Source organism: Equus przewalskii, chromosome 5 (assembly GCF_037783145.1).
Source record: "Equus przewalskii isolate Varuska chromosome 5, EquPr2, whole genome shotgun sequence".
NCBI lineage: Eukaryota > Metazoa > Chordata > Mammalia > Perissodactyla > Equidae > Equus > Equus przewalskii.
In genome coordinates, this window is record NC_091835.1 from 14,628,353 (window position 1) to 14,655,376 (window position 27,024).

A 27,024-nucleotide genomic window follows, 5' to 3' on the forward strand; every position below is an offset into this window, starting at 1 on the left:
TTGGGGTCCCATTCAATTATGCCTCTCCATCGTAGGGTATCCCAGAGTACCCTAACTGTCCTCAACATAGGGCCTGGAAAGTGATAGATGCTTAATAAATCCTGCGTAATACACTAGTTATCCAATGAAAGGCTTGAGGTGCTATGATTTGGACCAATGTGAGAAATGAAATATTAGACTAGAATTCAGCAATCTTGCTCTTCATTTCTACTATGTGATAATGTAAGAGCTTAATCTTTCTGAGTTTTGGTTCCCTTAAATGTAACTACTTTTAACCTGGTAATAACTAATTAATAACTACTATGTAAATAAATAACTATTTAATAACTAATTAATAACCACTTTCCTACTTAATAAAACTATTCTGAAGATCAATGAAATATGTATGGAATAGTTTTTATAACTGTAAAGCAATTGTAAGGAGATTGTTATGCTATTGTACTATTTTTAAAAATGGCTGCAGTATGTTCTAGACACTTTAGTAGAAGAATTTCTTTGACTCTATGAACCAGTCTTTGAGGACTCAATTATGAAAGGATATTTTACTATACCACTTTAGCAATAAACTGGCAAAGCTTACACTAAACTTCTTATGTTATATTTAGCATTTTGAGGAGCTGGTAGAGTTTGTTGAGAGGATGAAGTAAACTAAGCCATATAAAGTCACCTGCAATATTAAGTAGTGAATCAGTGTTATTATTATCATTAGGAGAACTAACGTGTGCTGAGAATGCTTTATGCCTAAAGCTCAATGCAAAGCACTTTATATATTATCTTACTTAGTGTCACAACAACTTTACCATGTAAGTACTATTATCCCATTTTATAGACTAGAATAACTGAGACTCTAGTAAGTTAAATAATTGACAGCTTCTAAACTCTAAACAAGTATACTTCTTTACTCTGACATTACTTATAAACAAATATTTTTTCACAAACCAACAACCAATCCATCAAAATCCACCTAGATTCCATAATGACATATTAGTTTCCTGTAATCTAGTATCTTTATAGTTCAGATTATGACGAAAACAGTTCAATAGATAATCCCCATGGGTAATTTCTCCATTGCTTCGCCTACTCAAAGATGTTTATCTATCTTGTCCTGGGTCCTCTGGAGCAACTAACAGAGGGTGCAGAAGATTCAAGAAGATACCAAGTAGCTGGAGGAGGCTGAAATTTTGCTGATGAAAATCAAATGAGATATGTATGTAATAGTTTTTATAACTCTAAAGCAATTGTAAAGATATTGTTGTACTTCTGTAATGTTTCTAATAATGGATGTAATATGTTCTAGTCACATTCATAGAAGAACTTCTTTGACCCTATGAAATAATCTTTGAGTACTTTGAAAACTACTTTGAACAGTTTCCTAGGCTTCTTATTAGTGCCTGTGGTTTTGTGTTCAGCACATGAAAGTCGGGGAGCTAACGAGTAATTTTCCTTCTGCCTAACTTGTCAGCACAACAATGATACCCATCTGTAGGCAGCATCTTTCTGATCTTTGTTTTAAAAGTCTTCTTTGGTTTCTTTCTTTGCTATTTTTCTATTACTAAAGAGAGAAGCCATAGTTCTTAGTGGAATACAAAATTTTCATCTCTGTTTGGTGACCCACTTGTTGCCTTTTTTCTACTATGGTGCTGCAAGACACAAATGTTCGCACAAATATTTGGTCAAATTGGGACAGGGTATTTAGAAAGGGAAAAAAAAATCTTCCCATGGACACTCACAAATTCGCCTTGGAGCTTTATTACCAAAAGTCTATACTATTTTCCATTTTTCTATGAGCTACGTGGGTCCAGAATTGGGTGCTTTGTTAAAATTTGCTTACTTAAATCAGAATGAATCTAAACTTCCAGAAGACGTAGGTTTCTTTCATGAGAAGCATGGTCAACAGGAATTGGCTTTTAACAGAGTAGTCACCTCTGCTCATTTTAATGTTTCTTAAATAAAATAATCCAATCAAATCGATTAAAAAAAAAATTTGTCCAGTTACCTACCACAAAATATCCATTTGTTTAATAAATAGTTATTTAATCTTTTATTTTTAAGGCCCTGTGTGAATTCATGATAGATTAAATATAAAAGTACATAATATTAAAGACATATATACTCATGTATATTATAAATATACATATATAGCCAATGTAATAATGGTACATGATGAGATAAATGAACTCTTCGCAATGTGAACAACGTGCAGTGGGAATATGGAAGAGGAAACAGTTACTTCTGATTGAGACATAGAGGAGTGTTTGCTCATATCTCCTGGGACATCTCCCCTGGGCCTTGTCATGTGAATAAGTTTCAATAAGTGGAAAATCTAAGAAAGGCATTTCAAGGTGGAAACACTATAAGTAAAGACAAATAAAATGCCTACTGCAATTGAATATAGACAGTAATATAGATAGAGAATTAGAAGGAATGAAAATCTGTAGGATGTTAGATTGGAAAGGTAGTCTAGAAAGAGATTGTTAAAAACAGTATTAATAAGTCCCATTGTGAATAAGTCCTTTTGATAAGCCTAAAGATAGGGAACCTATTAAACTGAATTTCCAGCCTCTGTAATGCTGCATGGGTATTGCCCACAAGGAAGGAGGGAGGTGGGAATGGTTATCAGGCACAGCCAAGAGAATGCATACCATATATGGTCTACATAACCTTCCCATACAATCACAGATTTATATCTCATTTAAACATTATCTCCAGCACATTAGTAAAATGTCAATGTGGGCACTGCACCTGTGAAAAAATTCACCAGTATAGAAGACCCGAGAAGTATGTCAGGAGCTCTTGAATGTCCATGCAGGATTCCAGAGGTGCAATGTGCATGAAATACCCTAAGATGCTTGGAAAGGGGAATGCTCTCTTATCATAAGGCTTGAGACTCAATGCAAAGAAGGGAAGCTGAGGGCTGTCACCTCCTCAGAAGGGTCCCTCAGAGAGGCAGGGACGTGGAGAGGATAGGAAGGAGAGGTGCACAGCTGTGAGACATGGAACATGTGTCATTGGAAGCAGGATCCAGTGGAACTGTACTGAATAGTTGCCAGAAGTGCTCTTTGTCAACATCCTCCTCTGAACGAGCTTTCAATTGGATACGACAAAGAAACCTTTTTAATGCTGAGAGTTTCATACCAGTTGAACCAAAAGAACTACCATTGAGAGAAATCATTCCTTCTCATGGGAGCTGTTCTTCTCAGCAGAAGTGTAGGAATCATGTCATTAGCCTTGGAGATATGAGTAGAAAGTGGAATAGGGATTGAACCCTGTTGGCAGGAGATTGGGGTCCCTGGGGCATAAGAGAGAAGAGGAATGTGGGCACAGATATGACATGCAACCAATACATTATCCTACAGAGTCAAAGACCATAGATCCATGACATGCTCCCTTGTGAGAAGTCAGAAAGCATGAGGTATTTACTTCTTTAGCACTTGGAGGAGTAAAAATTACTTCCTAGAAAGACTTGTCAGAGGGAATTCCCATAAAACTAATTGAATAGTTGATTGAAAGCCAGGCCCCTAATTTTTCCCTTCACTAATATAGTCTAGGAATCAAGGTCTACCAATATTAAACATATGATTTTCTCCTCCTCCTAAAAAAATCTACAGGATAAAGTGCCAATTATTATATTTTGGAAAAACTGCCATTTGCAACATATGAGTGAACAATTACAAAGTCAAAAACTGATGTTAACTCTATCAACTGCAGTGCACACATTTGTTAGGATCAACGTTGGTATATATTTATTTTGATCTTTTAGCACCACTGGATAAATATAGCCCATCAATGTTACAGTATACTGTATGCTGAATACCAACTAAAGCCCGACCTTTGGTTTGCTGACTAGATGAACCATGAATGCACCATAGCGTTCCAAAGGACATAAGGATGTTAAATCTCCCCTACGTTTGAAAGTTTAGATGGATTTAACTTCCCCTTCAACTTGTATTCATTCCAGCAATGCAGATTCTGCACAACCCAATGGAATGTGTGAGGAGAGGGGTCAAAGAGAGTGCATTGTAATGAAAAAAGCACTGAATGAGTGGCAAATTTCAAGAACTGGATTTTACCTTTCTCCTTACCATTTGGGTTAACTTGGGCAATCACAACTTCCAGGAATTATTTTCTTTATTTGTACAGTGAGAAAGTGTAAACTCAATCAATGGATTAAAATTCAAATTTTAATGGTCTAAATTCTCAAGAAAACAGAAGTCTAGAAGGTCCCAGGAAAGATCTAAAGGGACTGAATTCTAATGTCTGTAGCAGAAGTGAGTCAGAGTAGACATAAGGCATCAAAGATGTGCCCCACTAGTTTGCAAAAGATATTGGGTTAAATAATTCTAAAAGTTTTCTCTTTACCTAAAATCCTATGACCATAAGATTACATGTTTCAAAGCCACTGATTCCTGAATTTTCCTGGTAATATAGAGATCTTTATTGCAAAAAGATTATGTGTCTCGTTTTGTTTTTGTATTTTTTAAAAATCTTAACATTCAATGCCTAAAATGACATCCAAAATTTGGAAATGGGTCTTTGTAACAGAAATTCTCCACAGAGTCTTTCATTTTCATTTTCTTTAACTTCCTTGGAGAACAAATTGAAGCCCAGTTCATGCTGCCTAGTTTGCAGTCATTCCGATTGCCCATTTTAAGTAGTTTACTCATAAACCAAAAATTCTAATTTTATTTTAGCAATCTGGATGGTGTTTGGTCTTTACTGGAAACCTATACAAAAGGTCTAGAGAGTGGAAGACTATTCTATGTGGTTTGCAGACATGCTTAACATTCCCCTTCCTGTCAATTCCACTTATATTTGCCCTGTAGCACGGTACCCTCACAATATTGTCCTTTCCCCATTTGCCCGTGAATTCAACATCTATTCACTCATTTCTTGACATCTATTAGTTGAGCACATACTGTGTTCCAGGTACTGAGCTTTATAATGGGGGATACGATGATTCACAAAACACATGTTTTTTGCCTTCTAAGAACATAGATCGCATGAGCAAACCCAGGAAACAGGCAATGACCCCAACATTTGATAAGCACCAGGATAGTGAAACCACACAGTGCTATGGGCACCCAGAGGAGAGTCGCCTAACATTCTCTGAGTGGGCCTACGCAGGTTTTCCAAAGATCATGATTTCTAAAATGAGAACCAAGGGACAAGTGGAAATTTAATTTAGTGGGAGTGGAAAGAGCCCTTCTAGGCAGCACAACCTAAGGCCCAAGACTGAGATAAAAGTCTATATTCAGAAATATAAGTACAATTTTGAGAGAAGCATAGTGTTTGGGGTACAAGGGGAAAAAAAGATGAAGTTGATAAGACAGGCAGGGCTTAATGTAGAGCAATTTAAGTATGACATGATATAATCAGTTATCTACTAGAAACATTCTACACAGGGCTCTATGTGACTTTTCATCCCATATTCAATATCAGTTGTGTATTTCCATAATAATGCCAAGTAACAAACTATCCCAACTCTCAGTGGCTTAAAAAAATAAATATTTATTTGGCTCATGAATCTTCAGTTGGGTGATTTAGGCTGGGTTAGGCTACACATTCTCTTGGTCTCAGCCGGACCCATTGACGTGTCTGGGGGTCAGCTGACTATTAATAAGCTGACTTAGGGTGGCTTTGGCTAGGGTGACTGCTCTACTTGTCTCAACTCTGTCCAGATATGTTCTCATGGGAAAGTAGAGAAACAAGAGGAGAAAGAGAAATGTCTTTACAAGAGTCATATCTACTAACATTCTTTTGTCTGGAGCAAGACGCATGGCCAACTCAGAATGAAGGCAGTAGGGAAATAGACTCCACCTGTTTCATGAGAGGTACTACAAGTCACGCGGCAAAGAGAATGGTTAGAGGGATGGCTGAAGAATCATGACCATTAATGCCATCAATCAATCAAATATACAATCCCTGCTGGAGGCTGTTTCCCAAGATGACAGCTAATCTAAAAGATGACAATGATTTCATTGAATGAAATCATTTCCTAAATGGATCACTTACCCACACCCCACAACCAGCACATACATGCCCTATAAAGATATATGCTTTGTCTTCAACTTTTCTGAGACAACGGCCTGCCTTCTCCTAAAAGAGACAAGTAATGGTTGCACTTTGGAGTAAGTTAGAGAAGGAGAGGAGGAAAGTACAACATAAATGGAAGGGAAATATGTTCATTCAAATAGATGCCTTGGCAAACTTTAGAAAACCATTCATCTAATTAAACCAAACTAAAAGTGCATGAATTGAGAATAACTACCAAACATTATCATTGTGGGAAGTACTTTTATCAAAATTTTCTCAGTTCTCTCCCCCCTCTCTCTCTCTCTCGCACACACACATGCACACAAATTAGATAAGTGCTACTACCTCTCAATCTTACTCTTGAGAAAACTGAGGTTGATGAGGTTATATAACACATAGCACCTGAATTTTAAACCCAGCAATTCGATTCCAGAACACATTTGTTTAAACAATGTATGTCAAATTGTCTTACTCCAAAATGTTCTAAATCTTACCCTTAAAAAACAGTACGCTTGAAAAGACATTTCCAAAGTCTATCTATTATACGCTTTTCTTAAAAGTAAATGCCAAGACCCGTGAACACATTCTATAAATGAATAATGCAGTGAAAACCTCAGAAATGTATAGATTGGTGTCATGGAAAGTCTGCTTTCCTAACAAGTTTATCTTTGATCAGTGATTCATTTACATAGATTTTGTCTATGTGTCAATCCTCATGATTTGTGTCACTGCATATTTTAGAACTTGACATATGCATTCTTTTCACAAGCCACGCTTTACGGCAGCCTCCATTGTCTGTGATAATGAAGAAAGCATGTCGGTAATATAGAAAGCCCAGTTTCTTTCCAAACTACATTAGGACCGACATTCAAGCAAGTCTAACAATTGCTATCCCCTCAGATGTGTTCACTAGACTGCCGCGTTGCCTGGCCTTTTACCTGGGGATAAAACATCCATTCATTTAGGGGCATATCTATTGAGCAGCCACTCTGTGTCATGCACTGAGCTAAGAATAGGAGACACAATGGGGAATAAGTCACAAATTTACAGTCAAGTCTGGGAGACAGGAAAAAAACAAGTGAGCAAATAACTAAAAATGATTACTATTTAAAATAAGACCTATAGGGATCAACCTATATTATACACCTATACCTATATGCCTGTAACAACCTTACTTTTACTAGAATGGTCAGGGAAAGCCTTTCTGAAGTAGCAGCCCTGGGGCTCACTCTAACAAGCTGAGAAGAAGGTGAAAGCACGTGTGCAAGGAGTTGTCTGTAATCAAAATGCTCAGGGGACGTAGAATCTGAGTTATTTAAATGTTCTGAAAATTTAAAGTCAACCAGAAAAACACTTTTGTTTCTGTCTTGTTTGTGGAAGTATAATAGACCTCTTTCTGGGGCCCATACAATGGCTCAGCGGTTAAGTGTGCATGATCCGCTTCGGTGGCCCAGGGTTCGCTGGTTCGGATCCTGGGTGCGGACATGGCACTGCTTGGCAAGCCATGCTGTGGCAGGCGTCCCACATATAAAGTAGAGGAAGATGGGTACGAATGTTAGCTCAGGGCCAGTCTTCCTCAGCAAAAAGAGGAGGATTGGAAGCAGATGTTAGCTCAGGGCTAATCTTCCTCAAAAAAAAAAAAAAAAATAGCCCTCTTTCTTTCCTTGGTTACACATACTCAGTCAAGATGAACTGTGTTCTGGTTAATCAGGATCCCACAATGCCCAGTGTCATTGCTCCCATCCTCAGCCTGGGCTTCATGCTCTCTCTGAGTTCAAAGGAATCTCCAAAGTGACAGGTCCTTCCTCCCAGACGATGCTGGACTCTTGCGTAGACTTAATGGCACAACAAACAGGGATGAGCAGAAGCTCATCGTGGGCCATGACATGCAAATTGTCAGGATTTCCAAAATCAATTTTTAATCAGGGCTTTTAGAAAATAGCTTCTTTCTCTTAAAATTTGAGTTAATTTTTAAAAACTAATTGGAAATTGTAGTTACCTGAGTTTGGGTTAATTTGATAAATACAATAAAATGAATCTAAACATGTACAGTGAACAAATTTTTAACTGATAATTTTTATTTTATTGTTTGTGAGGAAGATTGTCAGTGAGCTAACATCTGTGCCAATCTTCCTCTATTTTATGTGGGATGCTGCCACGGTATGACTTGACGAGTAATCTAGGTCTGAACCTGAGATCTGAACCTGCGAACCCCAGGCTGATGAAGCAGAGCACACGAACTCAACTACTATGCCACTGGGTTGGCCCTGGTAAATTTTTGTTAGTAACAAAATGAGAATTTTTTTTGCACATTGGCCCAAGCACTTACAAAAGTCCATAATTACTTTTACCAGATTTTCCCATTCACTACAATATAAATATAATTATACATAGTAATAAAGAACATCAATTCAATGCAAAGGTAAATAAACAAGAAGCAGGAAACATTTTAGCCAATTTCCACTTTTCACCCAATTTTTAATTTATCTATAGGCCAATTTTTAAAATTTCACTTAATTTTATTTAGCTCCAGAGTATTCTAACTTGCACAATTGTATAATTATAAAAATGGGGCTTTGTTAATAATAAAGCTATACAACAAATAAACATGCCAGCAAAGAAGGAGAAAGATGCAATATTCAGAATGTCATAGAAAAGGTGTATGTAGGCTTGCTGAGAAGAAGAAGATGTACATATCACCTTGGATTGCTTCTATCCATGCCTTCATATTTTCTCTTAACTGCCATTCTTCTTGCTCTCTGCCCTGGTTTTCCGACCTGCATGGAATGGTTTCTGGTTGGGTTCCATCAAGTGGAGGCATCAACAAGAGATGAAAGGGAAGAAGTGTGAAGGCAGGACATTTGTTCCCTGGAGTCATCTTAGATAAGTTATAACACTTGACCAAAGGGCATGACTGCTCTCCTGGAAGCCCTCTTTACATTTCTCCCTCCTCTAGATCTCAGGCCAGCAAGGCTCTGAGGTGGCTCACCCCAGAACACTGCACTATCTCCTGCACTTCTTCGCGTTTTGCCCATATCTTTCTAAATAGTCCCTATTTAGACTATTTATAAAGTCCCACAAAACCCTACCAAATATTATCTCAATGTGTATGTCTTCACCTGTTCTTTACAGGGTCCCTTATAGGTCCTTTATAGTGGCAAAAACTTTTATGTTTTCAATTCCCTTTCCTGGCCATTCCCTTGTTGGATTCTCAAAATAGTTCTTTAAGATTGGTGGTTCTCATCACAAGAAAAGAAAAACTTGTGACTATATACGATGACGGACTTTAACTAGACCTATTGTGGTGATCATTTTATAATTATACAAATATCAAATCATTATTCTGAATACCTGAAACTAATATAACATTATATGTCAGTTATACCTCCTTAAAAAAAAGAGGCTTATAGCAGTTGGGTAACTTGCCCAAAGTTTCAGTTACTTCATCAATAAATTCAACATTAATTGAATACATTCATCTATTCAAAGAAAAAAAGATTGGTAGAACAGTTATCTCTAGCTTGATGTATAATTTAGAAAATTGAGTCTTGGAGGGATTAAGTAATTGGACTAAAGTCAACACACATACACCCAGGACCCCTTGAGCTTATGATTCCCTGTCTAGGGCACTCTGCCTTAAACGATGCTATCAAGGCAAACTCTAAGCAATTAAACAACATTTGACCATGACCACAAAGTAACAACCATAAGTTCTATTCATGCAGAATCTAAACCAGAATCTGAAAACTATGGTCCATGGGTCAACCCACGTCCTGCCCATTTTTGTAAATGAAGTGATATTGGAATACAGCCGCACCCATTCATTTACTTACTGTCTTTAGCAGCTTTTTCTGCCTTTTTGAGTAGTTAAAATAAAGACCACATGACCTGCAAAGCCTAAAATACTTACTGTCTGGCCCTTTATAGAAGACGTTTGCTGTCCTCTGATCTAAACAATAAGAAAGCCCATCATTTTTTCACAGACTCATGACTGTGATGCTTAAATTAAAGAACATACTCGTGTCTAAAGTCCCTCCCAAACGACAAATGAGAGACTCAATAAGCTAAGGCCTTATTTTTATAAAGAAAATGAATGAGAACCTAGGAATGAATTTTGGGTAACTCCAAGTTAACCAGAATATTAAATTAATCATAACACGCCATTCTGTGATTACTCTAGAAAGCAGAAGCATAAGTAGATTATCCTTTAAAAGCTTCCTTGTAAATTATATTCTGAAAAGTTAATTGATTCCAAAGGGATGCTAGAAACAGGAGCACTTCAATTTTTTTTTTTACTGCCAGAAAAGATACCAGATAAAATATGGAATACTGAGCCCAAACACCAGAATTTTCTAAATTAAAAACTGATAACTTGAAAGTCATCTAGGGAAAACCGACCTGGACGGAATTTTTCAGACAAACCATTAATGCATACTGCCTTAATTGTTTCCTTCTATAAAGATGTTTATCGGGCCAGCCTGGTGGTGTAGTGGTTAAGTTTGCATGCTCCACTTTGGTGGCCAGGGTTTGCCGGTTTAGATCTTAGGTGCAGAGCTATACACTGCTCATCAAGCCATGCTGTGGTGGCATCCCACATAGACCAACCAGAAGGATTTACAACTAGGATATACAACTACGTACTGTGGCTTTGGGGAGGAAAAAAAAGAGGAAGATTGGCAGCAGATATTAGCTCAGGGCCAATCTTCTTCACAAATAATTTTGTTTAGCATAAAAGAAAGATGTTTATCAGTACTTTTCAGGGAAAAACATTGGGGTTATTGTTGCATGCAAATTAGCATTATTCTTTCATTTGAGTTTCCTTAAAAAAATCACTATTATTGAAAACTTTTTTAAATTAGTGAAAATAAGTAACACTGGGACATTAGAAATCTATTTCTTAGTGTGAGACTTCTGCAAACCAAAGATAACAGTGAAGAGCTTTACTTTTTCATCTGTCCCATTTCCACCCAGCAGAACTTTAAGTCACATGGCATGGCCTCTCACTCCAGAGGGGTGAGTGTGTTACCCCCAATGGCCAATTAGAATAACTCACTTCCCCAGTGACAAAGATTGATTCATGGGTGGACTGGTTACTCAAGCAAAGCTAAATCAGAATCTTTTGTATGGAATAGATATTGATATTGATAGGACCAGAGTTTTTATCTGCTGAGTTTTGACTCTTAAAGACCTTGTAAGTCTGAAATGGTCACTAGTCAGTATCACCATGTGACAAAAACCTGCCTTAGAATGGAGTCAATGCAAAGGTAAGCAGAGTAGAGAGAGATGGAGAGAGACAGCACCCTGGTGGCCTCATCTAAGTACCTGAATCAGGGCCAGAATGGAAATTAGCCAGCCCCTTTACTTCCCATTTATGTGAGTCACTAGTTCCCCACTTCCATATCATTTTTGATAAAAATATAGGAATTTTGTGACTTACAACCAAAAGAGTCCTGACTAATACAGGGTGCAAAGACAAGCATATGAATATAGACATTCATTCATTGAACAACTACGTATCCAGTGCCTACTCTGTACAAAGCCTGAAAACTAGACTTGTCCACTAGGGAGGCAAGTACTTAAGGAAGGACCCAGGTGGAGGGATGCCCGCCAGGGAGGTGCAGCATGCTATTCAGAGGATAAGACATGTACTGAATGGTGCTGCAGTGTCAAAGTGTCAATTATTCAACAAATAGTTCTTAAGACCCACTCTGTTCTTGGCATGGAAGAGACAATACAAGGCAAAATGAGTCATCACCCCTTCCCTCATGGAGCTTTCCGTCTAATAAGGAACATAGATATCAATCAAATAATCTTAGAAGAATAAGTACAATTGCAACTGACAAGCTAGAAAGGAAAAGTGCGTGGTGCTATGAAAATATGATTTTGGGGATTTGACCTGGTTTAGAAGGTCAGGGAAGCTTTATAGCCACTGATGAGGTGAAAATGAGTGGGAAGAGCATATGTGAAGAGAAAATGAGTAGCAGGAGTGAAGGAAGCCTGGTACTTCCAGAGCTCTGAGCTCCAGAGTGCTCGAGTGTGAGTCTTGAGAGTGGGAGATGAGGTTGCAGACCACCTGGCCCTCCTGGTCATTCTAGATAGGGTGACCTGGGACAGTCCCATTCTACACCTGCCGCCCATGCATAATTATTAATAAAGTCCACTTTCTCAAAAATATCCTAGACTGGACATTAAATTCTATAGTCCCCTTGGTCACAAACCAAATTAGGTTACCTGCAATGGGATATCCTGTATTGGATCTTGGAACAGAAAATGGACATTAGCTGGAAAACTGGTGAAATTCTGATAAAGCCTAGAGTTTAATAGTAATGCATCAATGAAAATTTTTAAATTTTGACAAATTATCAAAGTAATGTAAGATGCCAGCATCAAAGGAAACTAGGAAAAGGGTATGCAGGAATTATCTGTACTATCTTTGCAACTTCTCCACAAATCTCAAAGTATTCAAAATAGTTGATTAAAAAAATAATAGCAACCCAAAAAAAGGTAGACTGACTAAAGGGAATTTTGTCTTTATCCTAAGGAGAATAGAAAGCCACAAAAGAGGTTTAAGCATGGTGGGGTGGCAAGAAGGAGGAGAGTCATCAGATTTGACCAGGTCCTTCTGGCTGCAGGTTAGAGAATGGGTGGGAGACTGGCCCAAGTGTCGGCAGGTAGATCAGAATGAGGCTATCTCAGTAGCCCATGGAGAGATGATAGTATTTTGGGCCTGGAGATAATAAGACATGGATAGATTCAGGGCCATTTTGATAGTGGAATAACAAGAATATTTGATGGATTGCATATGGTGGTGAAGGAGAAGGAGGAGTCAAGGATGAGCCTTAGACTTCTGTACATCTGACATTTGATTGGGAATCTCAGTGGACCACTCACAATACTGAGCTGTGAGCAGGCCATCTAAGGGGCATGGAAGAGAATGGCTTCCTCCTCTGCAGCTGGGAAGTGAGAATACAGCAATCAAGCTCTTGTGAGGATTGGTAAGAGCCAGACAGCACTTCAATTTAAGTACCACCAGAGCACCAGGTGGCTTATCAAACTGCATCAGGTTCCTCAGAGCAAGGCACAAGCTGGGACATAAGGTGAGAGCCCAGAAGAATCAAATTAACGTTCTATCCCTCAAATGGGAATCCAAGTAACAACAGAATTTGTCACAATAGAAACTGTGTTTGATTTTATGATGAGTCTTGTTCTGTTAACCTCTTCAAAAACCCCTAGTTATGACCCATGCTAGACCTCATCTCTAGCATGGAGTGGGGCAACCTAGCAGGAGGAGGTGATATGAATAGAGGCATAACCTGGTGGCTGAGAGACCTTGGAGCCCCCCACACCTTTACAGCAAGACCCCCAAACAGTGTCTGGCACATACTGACACTCAATTATCAGCTGAAGAAAAGAAGGAATGGGTGAAACATCATAAGCATCAATCCCCTCGCCTATGAAATCAAACTAATAATAAATAACTGATAGGGCTGTACAAGGCTTAAATTGGACTAAAGTGTTTAGCTCATGGTTAAGTTCAGGGAAAGCACTAGAGAGACAGCAGCTGCTATGATGAAGAGGCAGAGGCTAGGAAGAAATATTCATCATTCATATTTATTTCTTTACAGTGACCAGCATGTTGCCCCTAGTTAGCAATCTAATTGCATATTAGCACTTTTGAGACATGAACATGAGGTATAAGGATTTTATTCGTTGTGGACAAGGCCTCAGGCATATTATACACCACTCACTGTCATGTCTCAGGCACCCAGATACACTACATCCTTAATAAATATCTGACATACAATTTGTTTATTTAGTGCCTTCCTGCACTCTACAGAGTGTCTCTATTCAGGTAAGTGACTTGTGTAGTTTTCTAAATTTGCTTGTTTTATTTTATTGGCTGGGGCTACATTTTCCTCTCCAATTATAGTGAAAGTAAGTGGAAAGAATTGGGTGTCTCTGCCCCCAAATGGGATTCATTTCCTTCAATGTCATGGTCTATCGGTGACTAAAATGTGCCTTGTAACTGCTACAGCTTTCCCCAAGCACTGCAAATGAATGGGTTCCCCTTTGGGTAAATTGTGCAAGAAGAAAACCCTGCTTGTTCTGGGAATAGCCACATCTAGGAGAAACGGCAGCAGCTGTGGGTGGCTCTCAGTGACTTGGCCTGGATGGTAAGGAAGACTGAGAGGCATAAATCCTGAGGCTGGTTTTAAAGCCAGTTAAGCTCCTGAAGGGGAAGCCTAGTGGAAGAAAAGAGCTATGATTTGTTGCTGCCTAGTAGGAATATGAGCTGGGCTCCTTGGGAGCTGGACCCCTGCTTAATTTACCTGTCAAATAGCCTGATGGATTTGTCCATAGAGTTTTTAAATAGAAGATAAAGCTCTTCACTCTGTGAGGTTTTACCCTGCAGTGGGGAACATATCCATCACTTGCCCAGATTGATGTGGTTAATTCAGGGCCCTTCAGCCCCACCCCGGTGAGCACTCTATCTCTACTGTGTAAATATAATTATTTAGAGTGAAATTTAAGGATTGCCCATTGTGTGCTCAATTTGTTTTCCAATGAAGGCTCCAAGAAACCAAGTCAACAGTCACCTCTAGCTGGTAGTCTGCTAGCATGCCCAGTGGGAACTGCCTGGCACACTACCCACCAAAGACGGTTAGACTTAGAGACCCAGAAGGGCTCAGGGAGTAAAGAGAGCTTAAGCAGGTGGCATGTTCAGTCCACACCATGATTTTTCAACCTTCTTTGACCCATTCGCCTAAGGGTTCTGTACATCCTTATCCTCTTATTAAAAAGCACGCTTTGGGGGCAGAGATTAAGAAATAGACAATTCTTAGGCCTCCCTCCTTCTCTTCCCCATGAAATATAAAGTACACGAGTGGGAGTTCAGTCACTGCCATGCATTATTGATATAAGTGTAAATTTGCTATGTTTCTGGAGAGCGCTTTAGAAAACCAAATTAAAATTTTTTCCTATCCACATTGACACACAGAAATTTCACTTGTAGGAATCTGTCCTTAAAATATTTAGATAAATAATATTCAAGGATGTTCAGTAAAGTATTGTTGAGTAGAGCTGAAAAACAATATAAATATCCATCAATAGTGTGATTTGATTAATTAATTATGGTACTATATAATGATACAGGAGGCATTTCTAAAGGGTTATAATGTCACAAAGCATTAAGAAACAGCATGTATTGCTTTTAGAAATTAAAACTTCTACTTACCAAAAATATCCAAGAACTTTAAAGAACATTGAGGGAAAATGCCACAATCGAACGGATTCTTGGTTCTATTATAGGCCAACCTTGAATATCTATGCATAGTTATTTATATATGCAATTTGTATCCATTTCTTAAATATCTTATTTAAAATACATTTACTTATCTTTTTGGCAAGGACAGACTTTTAAAGGAGGTTTTTATTTATTACTTGTTTGTAATGAAATTTAGCTTTTGTTTCTAAGGACTGCTACTGACAGTGCTGTGCTTTCTATTTGAGAGTAATACTGCTGAGCTCCCCCACCCAATTTCCCCCCAGGGAAAGGAAATCATCATGGATGCTATTATTCTACTTGTACATTAATGTTGATTCACTCACTTTTCTTAAATACGTGCATACATGCATAAGTAAGTAAACAAATAGAATAAATAGAATGTAATTAGATGACGCATGTTATGGAGAATATAAAACAGTGAAGGATATGAGGACTCATGGATGTGTAAGGGCAATATTAAAAACGATGGGCTGATCTGCTCCCTGGCTTTGAAGCTAAGAGGGCCTAAAAGCAATAATACACCAGTAGCAACAAGCATATCCAGATTTTCTTATCCCAGTCTTCAATAAAAAGAACCAAGGCTCCTTAGAGAAATGGCTGACTCTAGGGCTTGGATAATAAGATAAGCCAGGAGCATCTTATTATGCCAGAAAGAAAGGAGGTGTTAAACATTCTAACACACAAAAACACACACACACACACATACACACATACACAATAATGGATATATCTCAAAGGGATACGAGAGACAACTGAAAGAGCTCCCAATGACCAAAGCTGGAACAATGTGAGCAACAAATAAGTAACACAATATTGGATTATAAGCCATAGTATAAAATACATATTGATGAGTCCACACTGATGTGAATATATAATTGAATAAATAAACAATAAATAAATACATAGATAGATAGATAATAGATAGATAGATAGTCTCCCACGTGGAATTCCAAATAATTTATGTAGATACTCTGTCCTTAAAGAGGTGGAGCATAACTCCCAACTCCGTCAGTGTCAGCTGAGTGTAGTGACTTCCTTCAGAAGAATATAGTTTGGAAATAAGGAAAAAGAGAATAATTTTACCCTGGAGAAACCTGGCAAACCCTACCTCAACCAGGGGATCAAAGTCAACACGAGAAGTGATAAGTCATGTTGATAGTATGTATCCTTGGTGTGATGTGATGAAAATGGAACTTAACCTCTGTGATTTTCATCCCCAAAACATATTCCATTCTTAATCATGAAGAAAACAACAGAAAAATCCCAACTGAGAGACATTCTACAAAATACCTTACCATTATGCCTCAAAACTGTCAAGGTCATCAAAAAATAAGGAAGGTCTGAGAAACTCTCACAGCCAAGAGGAGCCTAAGGAGATGTGATGATTAAATGTAATGTGGTGTCCTAGGGAGGATTCTGGAACAGGAAAAAAACCTTAGGTAAAATTAAGAAATCTGAATAAAATGTGGACTTCAGTGCACGATAGAGTATCAATATTGGTTCATTAGTTTTGACAAATATCCCATATTGATATAAGATGTTAACAATAGATGAAATTGGGTATGAGGTATGTGGGACCCCTATGTACCATCTTTGAAATTTTTCTGTAAATCTAAAACTATTCTAAAATAAAATGGTAATTTTTTTAAAAAAAGGAATGGTCAAGATAGACCTCATTTAGGCATTCATATTGAGCAAAGACTTAGGGGAGACAGTCATGTTGATATCTAGGGAACAGTCTTGTGAAGGGAGCATGGCTGGCATATTCAAGGAAGAGCAGAGAGATTAGTGTATCAGGAGTGGTCCGAGGTGGGGGGTAGTTGGAGAGGATGGTGTGAGAAGGCATCAGAGAGGATCTGGTGGGTGGGAAAAGTATATATATACACATATATATACATGTATACACATACATACAAGCTGCAGGATATATGTATACATAGGCTTATAGGTCATTTCAACGTCGTTGCCTTTCACTCTAAGATCAGTGGCCGTTGGAAGGTTTTGAGCAGAGGAACATAAGCTGCCTTCCTTTTGAAAGAATCACTGGTTGACATGACTATGAGGGGAAAGGGTGAACTAGCAGGCAGTTTGAGTAATTCAGGTGAGCGGTGATGGTGGCTTGGGCAGGTTTAAAGGTGGAGGTGATAAGAAGCATTTATACTCTGAGTAGACTTTGAAAACAAGGTTGACATGGGTTTCTATCAGACTAGATGTGGGATAAGAGGAAGAGAGAAATTAAGATTGATTCCAAGAAACTTATTATGCTTTGTGTTGTATTTGTACCTTAATTTATACCAAAGCAGGTTTTGAGATTTGCCCTACTTAGTGCATCTGTAATGTTGAAGCCCATTAATAACCTGCCAGCAGTTGCATTCCCTCCGCTGTTCCACCTCACTGTTTGAATTTCCTACATTCGGGCTCAAGGCTTTCTCCTGGATGGCTCTTTCTGTCCTATCATTCAGCCTTGAGGCCCCCCTTCAGCTCACTCCCGCAGCACTGCCACAAGTGGGCTGAAAGCAACGTTCCCACAAAGGACCAAGTTTTGGGGTGCAAGGAGATCATCCTAGCGGGAAATTGTTCAGTTCCTGGGAAGGAAAAGCCCGCTGATGCAAAAAGAGTGTTTTCTGCAAAGTGTTTCCAAATAAAACAATAAATTAGATTTTATATTTTAAAATGCAGAAACTCATGGATGTATAATTTCAACAAACTGCATTTGTCCATTGAGTACCCAATTGAGATGAATGACATCCATCTTTGTCTCATTACCAGAATAATAAATTCTCTCTTATTATTATTATAACCAATGGAAGTTTATTTTTTCCCAATTACTACTTTTGTCAAATAAATTAAAATGTAAGAAAACATTTTAAGTTACACAAATAAACACTGCTATATGCAAAAAAATGAAGATGTTCCTGAAACTGATGCATAAAAGTATATTTGACAGCACCATATTATAGTTCAAAATGTTTACTAACCATGAGAAATGAACATCTGAATTTGACATATGAAAAGTGGTTTGAGGCATCACTGTAAAACGTAAAAACAGTAGAGACTGCACAAAAGGAAGATGCATAGAAGTTGAGGATCACCTGTATAGATGCTCGAAAGAAGTTTATCTTTTATAATGCCAGGTGAATCTTGGCTTCTGGCTCTGGCATATTTGCTTCCCCTTGGGCATCCCTGACAAATTGTGAGTAACAAATTCACACTTCCCAGGGGTATTTTAATACTGATCACCTTAACATAGAGAAATCAATTTAAGTTGTTTAACCTAAATACAGCTTCCATATTTTGTAAATGTGAGTAATAATACCTAGTGTTTAAATTGTTGTAAGGATCAAGTGATTTAAAGCATTTAGCACTATGTCTGGTACATCTTTGACAAATGTGACTATTATCAATAATAGTTATTACTTGTGAAATTTAGAGCACCTTGAGAAGTCCAAAAAAAGCCTTTCAAAACGTACTGCATAGACAAGAACAAACTCCTTCTAATTATGACTGTCCTTAATATAAAATACCTCCCCTTGTTCAGCGGTGTAAGGACACAAGTTGGCTCCCATCATCATAGGAACAGTAATATGAGAGACAATTGTTAAGACATTGAAAATATGGCCATCATCCCTATTTTTGAAAATCCTGATTTCAGGCATTCTCTTCGCTTGTTTCCATTATCCATATTGTAGTGTCAAACAGCATCTCCCAGTTTGCCTCTGACACTAAATTTGCATAAAACGCCTTTGTCACATCATATGCTCCAATTTCTAATTGTCAAAGAATTGTTCGCCATGATATTAAGTTTAATGACTGCACACCAAGTCAAGTCACCTAATGTATCTGTATTCCATTTAACATCCCGTTGTCTCTGCAATGCAGAAGTAGCCTCCAAGGAAGAAAGGAAATCAGCCTCTATGTCTGAGGTTGCAGTCCAAAGGCAGAGGCAGTGCAGTGCAAAGCAGGGAAGGCAGCACGTTACTCACAGCCTATAGCAATCAATGCAAATCTATGCCACAGTTAGAAGGTGTTTCAATCCCAATAATAGACAACCTGTGATTGATGAATCTTTCACAGCTGTTGTCTATGTAGCTGCTTAATTCAAGCCTGTGGCAGATGTGATTGTATGCTTCAGCAAGTTGCCGACCCGAGTATATCACGCTTGGCCTCCAGCAGGTTGAAATGAGTGGTTAGGCTGTGAGTTGCGGCACTTGAATGTCAGTAGGAAGTCAGTGCATGATGTGAGCAGTCAAATTCCATCAGCTTCCTAAAAAATAACACTCAACTAACAAATAGAGCACAAGTTGATGGCTGATTCTATGGTCATTTCCATCTTGCCTTGGACGTGGTCTCCTAGAAATGCTTCCCCAGTGACCACAGATTAGTCCTATGGAGAGGCTTTGTCAAGAACTTCAACTCACCTACCCTGGGATAATATCATAACCACATCCCTGGAGAAATTCTATTTTCTCTTAAATGACTATTGTTCACTTGCAAATTTATTTAGGAATTCTCCTGTGCTTCAGATGGGAAAAAAAGTTGGTACAGCCATTTTGAAAAATGAATTTGAAAAAACGTATACCTCAAGACTCAGAAATCCTAATTCTTGCTATTTACCCCAGAGAATATCTAGTAAAAACTCACAAGGAAACATGTACACTGTTGTTCATTAGAGTATTCTTGATGATGTAAACCTGTTAGGAAAATCTGGAAACTATCTAAATACTTGTCAGTGGAAGAAAGGATAGAAAAAAGTGTAATTATACCATGGAATACTATGCCACAGTTAAAAGAATCAAGCTACATTTATCGACATAGATGGGTGCCAAAAACATAATGCTGAGCGAAAAAAAAATCAAGTTGCAGTGTGTATAGTCCATACCAAATAATCTATTTGTGTGAATTTTAAAATTATATATTAAGCAATATTTTAGAGTTAATGAACATTTACATATTTCTTGCCTCTGGTTGAAGATGGATTGAAAGGACATGCATTAGGTGCAATGCACAGAAAAGGTATGGAACTGGGAAATGGGCCAAAAGAAGACAACAATAGTCATGGAGTTATGATTTGAACAATAAAAATGTTGTGTCACTATCAGAGGATATAATTGGTAGAGTCAATCTGACTGTGCGCGTGAGGTCCAGCAAGCCCACAAAAAGCTAGTCAACGTCTTGTGAAGAGCGTGCCTTTAAGGACAAAAGCAGTACAAGGAACCTAAGCTCTACCTAGGCCATTCTGACCTTCCAACCACCTTCTTTCCTGTGCCTGCTGCTGTCTGACCTCCCAAAAGGGAGTTGGTGGCTCAGACTTTATACACCATTCAGGCATCACACTCTCTGTGGATCTGGCCAAGGAGGGCTCCAGTTTGGGTAATATGGTCACCTGTGTGCTGCAAATGCATCAAAACAATCTACTCCCTACCTAACCTGTCAACACTGAAGACATCTCAATGACCATTTTACTGAAGGGAGTCACTTTCTACTAATCCATCACACCATCCTGCCCTCTGTGATATCCTCCCCTCTTGCTCCTCAATAAAAAAGAAAAGAAAAGAATGAATGAGAGAAAACAAAGATACTTCTATTTGCTTCAATTGACCTAATAAAAGAAATTGTTCTAAAAGCGACCACAGTGGTTTAGCAGCTGGCTTTATTCACCTTTTCAGCAACGCAGACTAAATGCAGCTGACATTCATGTCAAGATAATTGAAGTGTAAATTACTTTCAAATACTTCTTTCTTAAAAAAGAGAAGGACCTGTCCTTCATATTTGAAGATGACATTAATTCTGGTTATCTATAAGGCAGTGTCGTGAAATGGCTTTCTAACACGTGTAATAATAGTTTTGTTTAAATGTGTGTTTAGCGGTTATGCTCTTGTAAAAAATAAAACATATTTAACTCTAGGCTTTTTAATGGAAATTTGTTTGCCTCCAAACCAAATTTCTGAAGTAGAACAGTAATAGTACTGACTGAAAACACTCATGGGGGATTTCCATAGAAAGTACAGGGAATTCAGAGAAGTAAGCACGGGTTTGTAGCTTGTGTGTGTCTATTTTGTTTTGTTTGGTTTTTGGTGGCTCTGCCATTTTACTTCATGCATTAGGTGAGTCACTCCAAGTTGTGATTGCTCAACACCATATAGGTCTTATACACAGGTACCTCTTTATAGCTGGGAAGATACTTTTAAAAGCCTGCCTACCCTCCAATCATCTACTCTCAGCTAGCCTGCTCTCTTTTAATAACTCCATGACTACCAACTTATTGGACTCTTTCCTAAAATGAAGCCAAGGAGATCCCCATGGTAACTAGACTAGTAGAAATATTTACCCAAGAGTAGCTACTCTTGCTTCATCCCTTTGGCCCCTTTTCATTTTGATAAAGAGCATGTAACCTCACGGAGCAACCTCTATCACACCCACATTGTCAGTTTCCTGACCAAAACCAACTGAGATCTTTTTCATTCCTCCAGGTTTACTGCTAAGTAAAGTCAAATCTTGATAGTCTCAAATGATCTGGGCAGAGGAGTAGAATTAAGGGAGGAAGAGTTGGAAAGGAAAGGCATGATTGGCCATAGGACAGGCTCATATATGGCTTCTTGTGGGAAGATGAGTAGGCTGTTGGAAACCAGGTAAAATATCTATAGCAAGGCAAAACTTTTGAGAAATGGTGAAATTGGCTCTGTTCATTGAAAATAATAATTATGATAATAACAATAACAATGTCTATTTAATCATTTGTTCAGAATAGTGATTAAATCATTAGTTCTGAATGATAATCGAAACAGCAAAGCATGATACAAGTTAATACTAATTCGGCTGTTTTTCAGAGTCATCAAATACATTTCATCAAAAAGAATAAGGATGGGGCACTTTTTGATGAAAGTGTTAACAAAGGGAGAGCTTGGGGATACTGAAAACAACAAGAATAAAACCTTCTGAATATCACTCCATGCAATCTTACTCAAAATAGCTTCATGGAGTTCATTATATTCATTATTCTCCTTGAGCAATGTCCAGGTGACATTCCCATTAACCATGAGCAAGCATTTAAAGGTGTATTTGAATAACCTAAAATAATGTTTACGCAGAATCAGGAACTCCCTGATCATTTCCAGTTAGACCCTCAAGATTTATAGATTCCTGAGATGGATCATAACTTGCATTTTCCTAGGGCTTATTTATTTTAATCCTCTCCAAACAAAAAATGGCTATAATTCTTTGTATATTACAGACCTTTCCCATCTGCCACATCTAGGACAGGCATATTATCAGATAATGTTAATTTTTGTTAATGCATTAATTATTAACAACATTTAATCTTTTTAATAAAGGTCCCTTTGAATTATTGAATGCATATAATGCTAACCAGAGGGCATTTTATCGAGCACTGTAATAAGTCAGGAGAGGCAAATTCTACATGTAATAGAGGGGCGAGGGATTTAGCTACCTCGAGAAACATTTGAGAGCAGGATACTGTATTTAGGGAGAGCTGGATGCTCAATGGAAGGGAAGATGAAAAGGAACAAGAGGAACTTGGGAGAGGAAAACAAGAAAAAAAATCAATCAATGAATTTTTCTAAGTTCTAAATTGTTTATGCTACAGTCCACTTTTCTACTTTTCCTAGCACATTTACAGAAGATTCTACATGACTAATGCTTGATTTTCTCTTATTAGAATGTGGAGGACATGGACAGATGGTTTCAAGAGGAAGATGAAGGGACATTGGACATCTGTGTCACCTATGGTATATTCAGTAATTTCAGCCATATCTCATGTGTGGTATGAAGCCTATTTTCCAAAAGATGCTCAAAACCCATTAATAGCTGAGTGACTTTTCCTCACCCATTGTCTTTGCATTGGCCAATTAGCATCTTTTACATATCCATTCAACAAATAAACACTGAACACCAACTCTTTAGGAGACACTTAGCTAAGTCTTTTGAAGGATCCAGTGTTGAACCAGATGTTCATCTTGCCTTTAAAAGGAACTCAGTCCTTTTACCCATGTACATGGGAGCTGTTAAATATAATATATATTCTAGAATTCTTTGATATTTTATCTTTCTTAAGGAATGGAGGGGTAATCAAATTGTTGCTGGATCATTCATGAGTTAGTCTTCATCTCTAACCTTAGAAAGAGAAACACTGCAGGTAAATCAGCCATGCTGTAGCTCATAAAGCCACAGAGCCCCTGCGACCCAGTTAACTCAATCTTGTTAAAAATATTCACTCTCTGTGGTCACCTGAAATACGGTGTCTCTTCTTTCCAAAACCATGGCATTGCTCTGCAAGAGGAGGGGTTGAAATGGGATCAAGGATGCATAAAAGCTGAAGCCCAGTAACTTTGCTCCAAAGATATAAAGATTGATAATTACATCAGGAAATAAAAATTTTTCTTTTTAATTTATCACTTGAATTACAAAATAACATAAAGAATTAGATTCCACAGGAATACACAAACCCCAATTGAAAATACACTTGTAATGGGGGGCAAAGCAGATTTCCAAAAAGGGTATTATCCTAGCCCCAAATTCAATGGTGTGAATATTTAAATTTCTTTATCGCTGCTTAATCTGGTGCTGCTTTATAGAAGTGTTCCCATCTCTAACAAGCCCTAAGCCCAAATCACCACTGCATCCAACCACAAGTCAAATCTAATTATTGAATAGTAATGAAGTTCTTGTAGGAGGAACTCCTGAGTTTTCACACATTTCCTTATTCAAAGCTGTCTCGATTTCAGCAGAACTCTACCATCTGTCATGATACCAAATATGACTGATCATTAGACAAAGAAATGATTGAAGAATTCATCCAATTAATTCCTTCTGGGCTTCCCACATTGCAAGAGTCAAGCCAAGCCAATGTTAGTTTGCTGCTATCTATAGCTTTCTATTTTTCTTATGACCAATACACTCCTGATAATTATGTATTCCTTCATATTGTTAGACCCAATTTTGTGTTTATCAGTCATGCAACCTGAACTACAATTAAAGACATTTAAGGTCATTCAGAAAGTTCTCACATTGTGAATTGTAGATAAATTTGAACTGGTAAGTCCTCCCTCCCCCCAGAATACATATACATACACACATATCATAATTATTCACTACATTAAATAAAGTAAACAAGGTAGGTCAACAAAGTTGAGCCCTTTATTTCTCTGGATGGGACTTAGGAGTAAATAGTACAATAAAGGATAGGCCTAGACCATGGGAATATCTTGCCTTGAGACCAGAGGAGGTCACCACTTTCACTAAATTACATTTAGATATCGCACTATGAGCCTCTTCCCATGAAACTCCTCATTTTTACCACTCTGACATTGCTGAGAACATTTTTCACGGTATTACACAAAGATCTCTCTGTGAGGAACCACTGGAGAATTTTTTCTCATTCCAGGTTCCAACAATAGTTGTTTCTTCTAAGTTACTAGCTTTGTTTTTATCCTATGAATGTTGCGAGTTGTAGAATTGATCATGTTTCTCTTTTTGTACTTACTGTTGTAAAACCTAGTCCAGACAATTCCATGATTCATATCTTCCAGGAATAGCCTCAGGACCAGGGCTAGAGTGAGGCCAGTGAGGTGCCTAGAGCACAAGAATCAAGGAGTCAAACAGGATGCCCCACCTGCCTCACATGACCCTAGTCCTGCAGAGCCTTGCAGCAGCATGGGTACTATCTTAACCCTTAGCTTACTTTATTTTTTCTTAGTTCATCGTTTCTTCACTTGCATGTGTTTTTATCTTGTATGTAGTTTTAATATAACATATCTATCTTTAATTTGAAGACTATAAGTAGGTAAGTAGTCTAAAGCTATAGGAAACTTAAATCAAAATTGTCCAATAAAATTTATCTGGGGTACTATCAGGATTTTCAGAGAGATCGTGCATGTGCCACTGATTGTATGACGTATGTAAGTTTGTGCAGCTTTAGCAGTGTTTAGCTGACAAAGAAGAGAGACTGCTTACGGCAGTGTTTAAACAAGCAAGCTCTAGAGCATTCTACTGGGATTCAACTTCTAGCTCTGTCATCTAATTGCTGTGAGACCAGAAGCAAATGACTTAAACTCTCTGTGCCTCAGTTTCCCCACCTGTAAAATAACAACAAAATAGTAGCTATTTTATAAGCTTGTTATAAAGAGTAGATGGATGAAAGGAAAATATTTATCACAGTGCCTGGCAGCAGGTAAATAAATATAAAAGCATTTGTATCGTTCGTATATCAAGTCTGAATTCTTCCTTGTGTTGTATCTCCCATATTTAAAGAAACTTTTAAAAATTCTTGCCTGCAATATAATTATTAAGCGTCCCTGTGGAAAGTTCAAAGATGGAAGTAAGAAAATGCAGCACAAAGTAACATATGCATTTCCATGTTCAGCCCTGACATAATAAAGACCTTGGATGTTGTCACTACCATCTTTAGAAGAATAAGCTGAAGAAACTTAAAATCAATGCTTTTCTCAGACCCTTCAGAAAACTGAGGTTTCAGAGAAAACCATCACTCAAAATCTGGAGAGAAATGTGAATCCTGAGTCAAGGCTGCTTCCCTAGAGCAGACAGACATGACCCCTGGAGCCGTAAGCTGGTAGGAACGCTTAAAGGATAGCTTTGATAAATTGCTGGAGGCTACACGTGCACTAGTGCGAGAATGAGAAATGCCTGGGAGCTACAGACTTAAGGGGATTCCCACACTTTGTTGGGGTTTACCTCTAGGAAGCACACCAGGTACTCATAGTGAAGATCCCAGAAAGGTGTTCCACTGACTCTGGAGGGTAAGAACAATCCTTGTGAACTCCACCCAGAGAGTTCTCCACAAGACAGGCCTACTCCCCAGGGGAAAAAAATTACTAGAACCTTATCCTAACTGGAGAGGCATTCTTCTCACTCTCCAGCTTTCCTGTCTCATCTAAAGGGGGGAAAGGGGCTTATCAATGGAACAAAACTTAGGAAGGTCACACAGAGAAACAACTCCACTAAAAGATTGAAATTGAGTCATAAAATTACAGAAAGCTCCCTCTATCTGCACATCTAACCACCAAATTAGTGGGGTTCTAGTATAATTAACAGTGCAAGGTACAAACTTTCTCTGAGGAGGAGTACTAGGGAAGCTCAAAAGACAAAAACCAAGACGAGGAAATTAAAGGAATTTGAAATCTCTGGCCCCCTACAGCTACAGTAAACAACACAGCCCAATTCCTAGCCATATTAACCTAAGTCCTCACACTGAAGTCCTATTTACCTCCTACTACCCAATACAACGTGTCCAGCTTTCAACAAAAAAGTATAAGGCATTTGAAAGAGGAGAGAAAGAAAGGAAGGAAGGGAGGGAGGAAGAAAGAGAGAGAGAGAGGAGGGAGGAAGGAAAGAAAGAAAGAAGGAAGGAAGGAACAGTCTGAAGAGACATAGCAAGCAACAGAAACAGACTAAGATATGACACAGATGTTGGAATTATCAGACAAGGATTTAAAATAACTATGATTAATATGTCAAGGGCTCAATGGAAAAAGTAGACAAGATTCAAGAACAAATGAGTAATATAAACAGAGAGATGAAACTCTAAAAAAGAATCAAAAGGAAATGCTATAAATGAGTTCCTTTGATGGGCTCATCAGTATACTGGATATTAGAAGACAGAAATGCTAAGAAATAATTAAACAAAATGCTAGAAATCAAAAACAATGTGAGAGAAATAATGTCTTTAACGG

The 27,024-nt window shown here is 38.0% G+C and overlaps 1 long non-coding RNA gene across 2 annotated transcripts in view; it reads left to right on the forward strand.

Moving 5' to 3' along the window:
- The window catches only part of LOC139083678 (uncharacterized), a 90,327-nt gene extending 67,096 nt beyond the window's left edge, over positions 1-23,231 (forward strand). The window contains exons 4-5 of one of the 2 annotated variants that reach the window (XR_011540589.1): positions 1,131-1,207; positions 22,995-23,231. This is a non-coding gene — a long non-coding RNA (uncharacterized lncRNA). The remainder of the gene's footprint in view (positions 1-1,130; positions 1,208-22,994) is intronic. The other variant, XR_011540588.1, reaches the window with a different exon arrangement.
- Positions 23,232-27,024: the final 3,793 nt, after the last annotated feature.